Genomic DNA, 11,321 nt, shown 5'->3' with positions numbered 1-11,321 from the left:
CCCACTCTGTCTCTGGTGAATTCTCTCACCCTCCGCATCTCTGGCCTGTGCCCCAGTTCTGTACAAATAAATAAATAAATCTTTAAAAAAAAAAAAAAAAAAACTTCATTGTTTCCCACTGTTCTCGGAGTACAATTTAAAACCCTTAACCTGCACTGTGCAGTAGTTGCCTAAAAATGCGGTCCATCCTCTACATTCCTCCTTACCTGTCACCTTTGCTTTCGTTTATGTCTTTGAACAGGACTCAGCAGATTTTTTTTCTGAAATGGGACAGACAGTAAATATTTTAGACATTGCTAGGGGCCATAAGGTGTCTCTTGGAACTATTCAAGGTTGCAATGGTTCAATTCTGCTGTTGGGGCACAAAAGGAGTTATAGACAATATGCATGTGTGTGTATAAATGGGCATATTGTCTCCAGATAAAATTTTACTTACAAAAACGGATCGTGCACCAACAAGTGTAGTTTCCCCACCCTGTCCCAGAACTTCCCACATTCCCTTCAGTCGCTGGACTTCAGCTCTTCCTATATGCAGTCACTTTTGCATGAAAGGTAAAAGTGCCTTCCAAGCATGAGCTAGGAAGTTACCTCACACTTCCCTCTCCTCCCTACTCCATCACCCAAACCCACCTGGCATAACTACTCCCTGAACATCTTTCAGATTTCAACTCAAAGGCCACCTCCTCCAGAAAGCCTTCCTTTTTATTTAGATCAACATCAGTTCTTACCCCAGCCTTTCCTGCCATATACTCTCACAGTAGAGCGTGCTTTTTCTTCAAAGCATTTAATACAATCTGCAAATATGTGATTAATGTGGTGAGGCTGGAAAAATCCTCTTAAGCCTCTGAATTCTATAACGATAAGGACATTGACCATTTTTACTATTTTACCCCCAAAGCTTACAAGAGGGCCAATACATCTATGCTGAATGAATGAATGACACCAAATGGTTGCCATTGGGTAGTAGGATTGTGGGTGATTATTTGTTTTCTCTTGGTGCTTAAATGTGCTTATTTTCTTGGTTATGTTTTCTGAGCTGCATTCAAATTGTTTTTCCAATTAGGAAAAATAAGAACAAGAAGTGCAAATTTTTAAAGCAGGATAAAAGCAATGCATCAATAAATGTGAAATGATGACATAGAAATAAGATGATTTTGAGTAAAAGCATGATCAGAATGGGTGGAGTTACTCTGGAAGGCCCCCCTGGGTGTGATATTTCCAGCTAGGCCTTCCAATGATGGTCGGAAGCAAACTGGCTTAGAGGGAAGGGAGGCCAGCAGGTGAGGCAATAGGATGCAAGAAGATGTAAAGCTAAGAAGTAATGTGTATTTCTATACTGCTACATGAGGATGCAAATGAAAAGCACAAAAGCAAAAAGTTCCAGAGAGACAGAGACAAACAACATTGAGAAGTGTTCATGGTATCCATGGAACTGTTCGCCTCTCTTTTTTCTTCTTCCTCTTGTTTTTGCAAGTGTACAAAATGGCAAAGCCCTGCGAGTGCTCTTGACGTGCTGTCTAAAGAACCCAAAATCACATTTCCAATCAAACTCGAATGCTGAGGCTTAGCTGGGGCTCCACAGAGACATGTGGTCCCATCTGGGTGACATATCAAATGAAATCTCTCACTAGAGAGCACCATGATGATTAAGCTGCTTTTTATAAAGTGCACCGGAATGGCATTTTCTCAAGGAGTGTCTGCAGGTTGTTCTCAGTCCCTTGAATTTCAGTTTTCTCTCCTTATCTATCAAAAAGACTCACTCCCCAGCTAGAAAAGCACCAAACACTTTGACCAAGTACTTATCTGCACAACCACAAAACCAATATCATCAGTTAGAGGAAAACAATTTCCTCTGGCAAGTAGAGACAGCCTAATTGCTTAATCTGACAGGTTATTAATGGTTCAAGCCAACCAAAAGCATAATGGATATTGATAACCACTGGCAGGTTGGACATTTGATGCATACAGTATTGCTGGAAATTACTTACATCAAGGGTTGCCACTGACCGTTAGACTAAATTGTTCAATCTCTGTGGGTTTCATTAAACAGTTCTATCAACTTGATAAAGTGGCAAGGCAGAAAGTTAGCCCATTAACTATAGCTCTAAAAAAAAAAATAGATAACAGGGTGGAGGCTATTTGTGGTGTTTATATTCCAAATCAACATGAAAGTAAGTTTCCTCAGCAAAATTGTACTCTGAATGTTGGGGATCCCCCCCTCAGGTTGATGGTTTGGGGAGCCAGGCTTACCTAAGCCATTACCTAGCAATGACTGTTATGTGGGGGAAGTTGACAGTGGCATTGAGTTTCCTGTTCAAGGATATTCAGGGCCTGATTTATTTCTCACTTGGTTCTTCTTGAGAAAAAGCTGAGTCTCACCCAAAGCAAGCATATTTCCTCATGTCCCATCTCCCCTTTGACTGCAGCCTCCTTTGGGTACAAAGACTTTGAAGAAGCATGAGGAACCCAAGAATCACCGCTGAGCTACCAGAGGGAAAAATCATTCGTGGTACACTGAGAGCTTCAACCTACATTCTTTCCTCCTACACATTCATAAACCTTCCCATTTGATCGGTAACAACAGGAAGCCACGTCTTAAAGATTAAACTGGGTTAGTGTTTTAAAAGAAGAAAAATGGCTCTATTAAGCACAGTAGAATAGCCAAGAGATGAAGAACCAAAACAACGAGAAAATCGACAGCAAAAAAGCCCTGTCTTCTCTGCAGCAGGTGGAGGCAAAGCTACAATAATCCAGGGGGGAGAGAGGATGTAGCATTGAACTGAAACAGTGGCAAAGGCAATGAAGATGGAGATGAGAGGACACGGATCAAATATATTTAGGAAGTGGAGTCAATGGTACTTAGTTATTGATGGAGAAGGTGGCACTGGCAAGGAGTCTAGGCCTGTGATGCTTGCACACAAGTCTTCAAATAAAATTAAATGAATTAAAGTAACCTGATTGAAAATGGGCAGAGCAACCACATAGACATCTCTCCAGAGAAGACATACAGATGGCCAACAGACACATGATCGTCATCACTTACCACCACAGAAATGCAAATCAAAACCCCAATGAGATACCGCTTCATACCTGCAAAAAATGGCTCATATCAAAAAGACCAGAAATAGCTATTACCAAGGGTGTGAAGAAAAGGGGGATGCCATCCAATTTGGTGGGAATGTGAATTGGCACAGCTACTACGGAAAATATTATGGAGGTTCCTTGAAAAATGAAGAATAGAAATACCATATGATCCAACTATTTCACTTCTAGATATTTATCCAAAGACTATGAAGAAATATGCACCCCTACTTCTATTGTAGTATTAGTCACAATAGCCAAGATATGGAAATAGTCGAAATGCCCATTGATTAATGATGAATGGATGAAGAAGATGTGGTATATATATAATGGAATACTACTCGGCTAGCAAAAGGAATGCGCTCTTGCCATTTGCAGCAACATGGTGAGCCTTGGGGATAGATGTCCTGCTAAGTGAACTATGTCAAAAGAAGACAAACATCTATAATATTACTCTTTGGTGGAATATAAAGAAACAAAGCAAAAAAAGGCAAAAATAAATAAATAAATAAATAAAACTCTTAGATACAGAGAACAGATACCAGAGGGGAAGAGGGTAGGCAGCAAGAAGGAGCCGGTGAAAGGGCTAGGTTATATGGATGGATGGAAACCAGGCTTCTGGTGATGCCAGGATGAAGTGTAGACAGAGGTCAAGTACAACGCTTTACACCTGAAACTTGTATGTTATAAGCCAACAAAAGTTTATTTTAAAAACTTAAATGTAAGTGTCTTTTTAGCCCAGTAGGAAGCACATCAATTTCAAAAAAAAAAGTTAAATGCGTTAATATCTATAAGCACATAGTACATTGGCCGCTCCTCAACACCAGCTATGGAGGTGTGGCTATGCTCAATATTCTCTTCTCCGCCAAACTAGCAGTGTGAAGTGCCCAGGGTGAACTAGATATGGGAAAAGATGTGTCACATTCACGAGAGTTCCTAAGTCCGTGGTGGTAATAGTGCACTGTGCCACCTATGTCTGCCCTTCCCAAACATGCAGGTAACTGGCTCCGGATTGCGTCGTGGCCAGGCTACCAATAACTGGCATCCAAAGCTCCTCTACCCCGAATCAATGCTTTTCCATGTCATTTTCCTGATGCTCCAGGAATCCCTAAGGTTGGCAGACGTGAGGGGCTGTCTCTGCACACCATGATGCTTCTGCTTTCTCCAACTCTGAGCTCGCATCTGTGGGGGTAATAATGGCGTCTTTGGGTCTCGTATCATGCCCCCAGGAGCCGAGCTCTAAGTTGTCCGTTCTGTACAGAAGCAGGGTTTCAATTCCTGGAACCAGCTTGGTCATGAGACCTAAGTCCACCGTTGTGTGACCTTGTGACCTCTACAAGTCTCCTTTATCACATCTGCAAAATGTGGCACGAGTGTTGCTTTCCTCCTAGGGCTGCTGGGAGGCTCAAAGCGGTAACACAGAGAGCCCTGAGCACAGTGTCTGGCCCCATCTTCAAGAAACAAGTGATAAACGTAGGATGGTTTGAATGCATGGACATAAAATAAATGGAAAGGGGTTTTAAATGAAGGCAAGTTTTAAATGAGGTGTAAGATCTGTAAAATCATGGGATTTTTTTCCCTTAAGGAAAAAAAAAAAAAAAAGCTAGAGGCCCTCCGTGGTGGCACCGCGGGTTAAAGCACAGCACTAAGAAGCCTAAGCCACTTCCGCATGAGTTCTATCCCCGCCTGCCCCAGAGGAGATCCACATGGCGTGGCAGACCTCTCCTGACCTGCCCGCTGCTCTCCTCAGCAGTGTACTTCGTCGATCTGCCTGTTCTGCTCCCCACTCTGTCCCTGGTGAATCCTCTCACCCTCCGCATCTCTGGCCTGTACCCCAGTTCTGTATGAATAAATAAATAGATCTTAAAAAAAAAAAAAGCTAGAACAGCGTATGCACAGAAAAAGATTTGCACAGCCATAGGCTCAGTTCTAAGACAGGAGCAGAGAGCGCCGAGGGTGAAGAGGAAGACAGATTAGGGAAGAACAGCTCAAAATAGATTCAGGAACCCGTCGCTTGGCCTGGAAACCTGAAAACTCTAAAGTCGGCTGCTCTGCATATTATTTTTCCCGATTCAAAAATATGAGCTCAATTACGTTAGGTTCAAAAAACTCTGGCATGATCTGCAAACAGCTGGGCTTTTGCTATAAATTCCCTGCTGTGACCGAAGCATAATGAAGCTGGGACTTTTTTCATGTGCATTTTTTTTTTCAACCAGCATGAGAAAAATATAGCTCTAGAAAGTGAAGAATGCAACTGCCCCTGTTAAACTCTATTTAAATCTATTTCAATCCAGAAATGGCAAGTCGTTGCCAGTCAAAGCCTACTGACTTCTCAAGCATCCCAGTCGTGCCCAAAGAGGGCAGGCATGCAGTCTCAGCAAAAATAAGACCGTAGCTGTAAAAGCTCGACAAGCTTGCTTCTCTGCTCCAAACTCTGGACCTAGGCCACTTGCTTACCACCACTGCTGTGCAGTTCTTTAAAGAGGCCTTCCAGTGGCCTGCCTGGGGGACAGCTGGGCTTGGCTCGCAAAGAAATGCACTAAAGCAAATGCATCCTCCACCTGACTCGGTGGAACCTGTTGGTGGCTCCCAAGATGGGGCTGTTGAGGGCTTGCTTCCTTTAACCTGGTGTCTTTCTGGGTCACAAAAGACCTACCCAAGAGAAGAGAGGGAAGGATGAGAAACACAGTCCATAACAGCAGGATCAGATGCTTTCACTTAGCTGTGGAATACAGACAAAATGAACAGAGTCAGGGAAAAAGACAAAACTTGCAAGCTGACCATAGGCTTGAGGCATCCAGCAAGGGAGGGAAGGGAGATGGGTCACAGCAGGGAGGGGCGTGTCCAAGGGACGGTGGTGATACCTCACCGGATATAGGGTGGTGGGAGAACTACCGGGTCTACAGCTGATGGGAGAAATCAAATACTGTACAAAAATCAACAATGTAAAAAAATGGCGCAGCAGACCTCTCCTGTCTCCCCACTGCTCCCTTCAGCAGTTTACCTTGACGATCTGCCTGTTCTGCTCCCCACTCTGTCTCTGGTGAATCCTCTTATCGCCCCCGCACTTCTGGCCTGTACCCCAATTCTGTATGAATAAATAAAACCTGTTAAATATAAATTAATTAAAAATAAATTAATTAATTAAAAATACAATAGCTGTGGCATAGGGCTGCATTAGGCTTGAGGAAAGGCTCAAGCCCCTGGCCATTGAAAAGGAACTGTCTGAAAGGATAAGGCTTCCTTTGGTCACTCAAAATATTTCACCCAACAAACAATGCTTATATTTGGGGCGGGGGGTGGAGACTGTCTCATTCAAGCAACTATTTTATGGTGACAATTAAAATAGTTTGCTCTGGGGCCCTCCCTGGTGGCGCAACAGGTTAAAGCATAGTACTAGCAAGCTACCACAGCCACTGCAGCACAAGTTCGATCCCCAGCCAGGAAGCTGACCCACATGACATGGCAGACCTCTCCTGATCCGCCTGCAGAGTATTTCAGTACATCTGCCTGTTCTGCTCCCCACTCTGTCTCTGGTGAATCCTCTCACTTCCCACACCTCTGGTCTGTACCCCAGTTCTGTGTGAATAAATAAATAAATCTTTTAAAAAATAGTTTTCTCAGAACAAGGTTATGGATTAGTTAGAGTATACATATACATACACATGCATATTTATAGATACATGCTTATACACATATGTTTACATATATGTGTGTGTTTATATGCATATTTATAAACAATTCCTATACAGGTAATTGTCTTTTCATGTATCACATAACCCACTGCTTTCATTATCTGTAGGTGTGTCCAAGTCCCCAGAACTTGAATGTCTATGATGTATTTGAACCAGGCCTTGTGAGTTTGGAAACAAGTTGAGTTCATATGTTAGCTCTATGTCATTGGCACAGTTTTGGGGCCTCTCCAGATGCTGAGCAGTTCATCTGTGTAAGAGAGATGCTTGCAAGGTCAGGAAAGTCCATATAGAACTAGGAGAATTGGACATGGGTATAAAAAGCCACAAGCTGCATACAGGTCTCTCTAGAGCATTCATTTCACTCAAAGAGGAAAATAACAAAATTATTCGTAAATTATTAGTGAATCAAAATACACACAGAAATATCATAGAGTAAAATGCAAAATTCTCATGACTTTTTAAAATATACTAGTTTATTTTTACATCACTTTGTGCCTCTTTCCATCTCAGTTGTAATCCCCATGAGCTTCTCATCACCAGATCACCCGTGTGCCATCACCATAGTCCAGTGCACTTCCCTCCCCCACCATTTTTGATCCCATTCCACATTCCATCCCCATAAAATTTCTCTGGTATATAGTTGTTCATTATTATGATTATTTTCTCCCCTGGTCCTTTATACTCCTGCTATGAGTGAAACCATCCGATATTTTTCCTTTTCTTTCTGGCTTATTTTACTAAGCATGATCTTTTCCAGCTCCATCCATGTTGCTGCAAAAGGCATCTCATGACTTTTTTAAAAAAGCATGAGGCTTCCAAAGAAATTTGTGCTGATGTAAGGTAACACACAGGGAAAGCTCCTGGTTCTTACTAGGTACACAATAAATATTCATTAAACAGCATTGATCCTTGCATATCTTTAGGTCAAATAAAAACAGAGAAGGGTACTATTAATAAAGATCAGTCTTAGTTTTACAATGCAAAATTTCCCAAGAGACAAATTATAGATAAAATTGCCAGAAGGCAGGTACTACATCTGCCTAACTTTGCATATGACCTATTCTTTTGATAAAAAGGGTGAACATATTTCACAAGTGCTTACATGAGCTGGCCCCTGCCTACCTCTCCAGTCTCATTTCTGCCACTTTCCATTTTTCAAATTCTAAGTGCTAGTAATCAGTTTTTGCACATCCCTTAGCTTGCTGAATTGCTTCACAACTCTGGGTAAGAAATTCCCTCTTGCTGGCTTCTATTTTTCATTTGGTTATGAGATCATGTGCTGAGGAAACCACTGAAGTTTTGAAATAACCTCTGTGGAGAAGCAACCAGGAAAATACAGTGCAACTAACACCTTCAGGTGCCAGCAAAAGAGAGCTCTCTAGTCTTCGGGCTCCAACAGGTAAAGAGTCTGCTAGGGAGCCAGAGAAAGTTAGCACCACTGTGAGAAGGGACGTGCTGAGAAAGGGCTACTTTAGTGTGGATCCGAAACAGAGACATGAGAGTCATCTCATCTGGAGGACAGGAGAGAGACAGCCCTCCGCCCCCCAATATGATTGGTAAGGCTCTCAGGTTCTGCTTATTCTGCATCCTGTTCCCCAGGAAATCTTAGGTTCCAGTCATGCTCTGTCACCTACTAACCCTTGTCCATCCTGCCTGCTTCCCTGTTCTTTATCATGCTCTAATGTCCAACATCAGTTAGCCATTAGATCTCATTTTGTCATTCCTTCAACAAATATTTACTAAAACATTCCCATATGCTGGTCACTGGCAATAAAACAATGAACAGGAAAAATGAGTTTCCTGCCCTCCTAGAGCTTATCGTCTAGGGGAGAAAGGCAAATGAAGAAATAATCAAGATATTTTTAGAAAATGAACCAAGGAAGATAGTGGGTTATAAAGTGATGAGATTAGTTGGTTGAGTTAAATTGAAGCAAATGTGGTGGGATGAATGGTGCCCCCAAGAGATATGTCTATCCAACCTCAGAATTTGACTTTATTGAGAGCAAGAGTCTTTGCAGATGTAATTTAGGTAAAGATATCAAGATGACATCTTCTTGGATCTAAATCCAATGATGAACTTTCCTCACAAGACAGAAAAGCTACACAGAGACCCAAAGGAAGTCCCTGTGATGATAGAGACAGGCTGGGGTGATGCTACCACAATACAAGGAATGCCAAGCACTACAGAAACAGGCAGAGGAAAGGAAGGATTCTCCCCCTTTAAGACTTCAGTGGGAACATAGTATGTCTGACACCTAGACTGTGGAGTTAAGAGTCTCCAGATTTGTGAGCATAATTTCCTATTTTAAGTCAATTGTGGTAATTTGTTATGGTGGTGTTATGAAAGTACACTGATCAGGAAAGTTCTCCATGAGAAGATGATTTTTTTAAAGATTTATTTATTTATTCATTCGTACAGAACTGGGGTACAGGCCAGAGATGCGGAGGGTGAGAGGCTTCACCAGAGACCCTTCAGCAGAGACTCTGCTGAGGGGAGCAGCGAGCGGGTCAGGAGAGGTCTGCCACGCCATGTGGATCTCCTCCGGGGCAGGCGGGAATCGAACTCATGCAAAAGTGGCTTTAGCTTCTTAGTGCAGTGCTTTAACCCGCTGGGCCACCAGGGAGGGCCGAGAAGATGATTTTTAAGGTAAACTTTGTATGATAAGAAGTAGTGAGCTACAAGAAATTCTAGGGAAATTGCACTCTGCTCAGAGAAAAGCAAGTGCTAAAGTCCTGAGGCAGGGACAAGCTTGACATGTTCTAGGAAAAGAAATAGAACCAGAATGACTGAACACAGAAGTTGATGAAGAGAAATTGATGAAGGGGAAGATCATGTAGCATTAATAACCATAATAACAAATTTGGTGCTTGTTCTATGTGATGGGTGGTTTCCAAGCTTTCCATCACATTTAGAACAAAACCTAAATTTTGAACTATAAACTAAAAGACCCTCCAAGATTTGGCCCAGGCTTACCACTATCCTTCTTGTTTCATTTGTTCCATTTCACTTGCTATGTTCAATAAGCAAAGCTATCCCTCCATAAAGTCTTTGTGTTTTCTGTTTCTTCTGTCCTAGAATGTTCTTCACCCAGATCTTTACTTGCCTATCTCCCTCAAGTCATTTAGGCATCATCTCACACGACACCTCTTCAAAGAAGTCCACTCTCTAGCACAGCCATTTATTCTTTCAATGAACCCTGTTGTGCTTTTTCATATCACTCATCACTTTTGAAATTATTTTTATTGTTGTTTTGATGTCTTTCTTCCCATGTGATGATATGATCTATAAAGTCAAAAACATGTGAACTGTACTTTTAAGATGAACAGGAGTGTACCCAATGGGTATAGGAGAAAAATGAATGTCCCAAGAATTGAAAACAACCTACTTCAGGACTGCTGGAGAACACAAAAAGAAGACAAGGGGAGGGAGACAGAGAAAGGTGGAAGAGGACAAAATTGTAATTTTAAAAATAACCCTTTGACTGCTGAACTGTAGTGTGTCAGCCATGTGAAATGAGAGACTATGTATTCATTCAGGACTATTTATCAACAACCACTACATGGCAGGGACCGCTGGGGATCTCCTTTAGACGAAAACAGATAAAACCTTGTGTCCTCTTGTGGACCTACTAGGTAGCAATTGCAGGCGATAATGGAGACTTACACAAGGGGTGAGACAGTGGAAATGGGGAGAGGTGGTTGAATTCAGGATGTGTTTTTTGAAGCAGTGGAGTAGACAGGACTTGGTGATGGGAACGATATATTGGACAGCACTTTTTACAAAAGTCTTCCAGGACCTCCAATATTAGATTAGGGGATAAACCCACTATGTTTATCCCATTTTTACATACCCTGTAGCAAATATTTTTTCATTTATTGTCTTACCTATATCTATTACATTATATCAGAACCCATGGCATCATGTTGGGTACAGAACATATACTCAATGAATGTATTAAGTAACTAAGCAGATTTAATATTAATAATCTGTATTGCTATATTATAATTTGTATATGTATGTGTGTGTATATGCCAGGTACTTTATTAGGGTAATATTCCTTGCCTATCCAGTATAAGCCTTTTTTTTTTAAAGATTTATCTATTTGTGCATACAGAACTGGGGTACAGGCCAGAGGCTCAGGGGCGGCGAGAGGCTTCACCAGAGACAGAGTGGAGAGCAGAGCAGGCAGATCTATGAAGTACACTGCTGAGGGGAGCAGCGGGCGATCAGGAGAGGTCTGGCATGCCATGTAGTCACCTCTGGGGCAGGCAGGAATCGAACTCATGCGGAAGTGGCTTTAGTTTCTCAGTGCTGCGCTTTAACCCGCTGCGCCACCAGGGAGGGCCCCAGTATAAACCTTTTTTAATGTGATACAGCTGTATCCTGGTCTTTGATGGCTGCAAAATCTTTCTAGATTGATAAAAGAATCTCTATTTAAACTATGAAAATATTTGTACACAACATCACAAAACGAAAAGATCATGATTATAAATGTACTGCCAGCAAAGTATCATTAAAAGAAATCAGGTATTCAATCAGGCTTC

Source organism: Condylura cristata, unplaced genomic scaffold (genome assembly GCF_000260355.1).
Source record: "Condylura cristata isolate star-nosed mole 26May11 unplaced genomic scaffold, ConCri1.0 scaffold00019, whole genome shotgun sequence".
Lineage (NCBI taxonomy): Eukaryota > Metazoa > Chordata > Mammalia > Eulipotyphla > Talpidae > Condylura > Condylura cristata.
The sequence above is the reverse complement of the archived record's forward strand: the minus strand, read 5'-3'. Positions refer to the sequence as shown.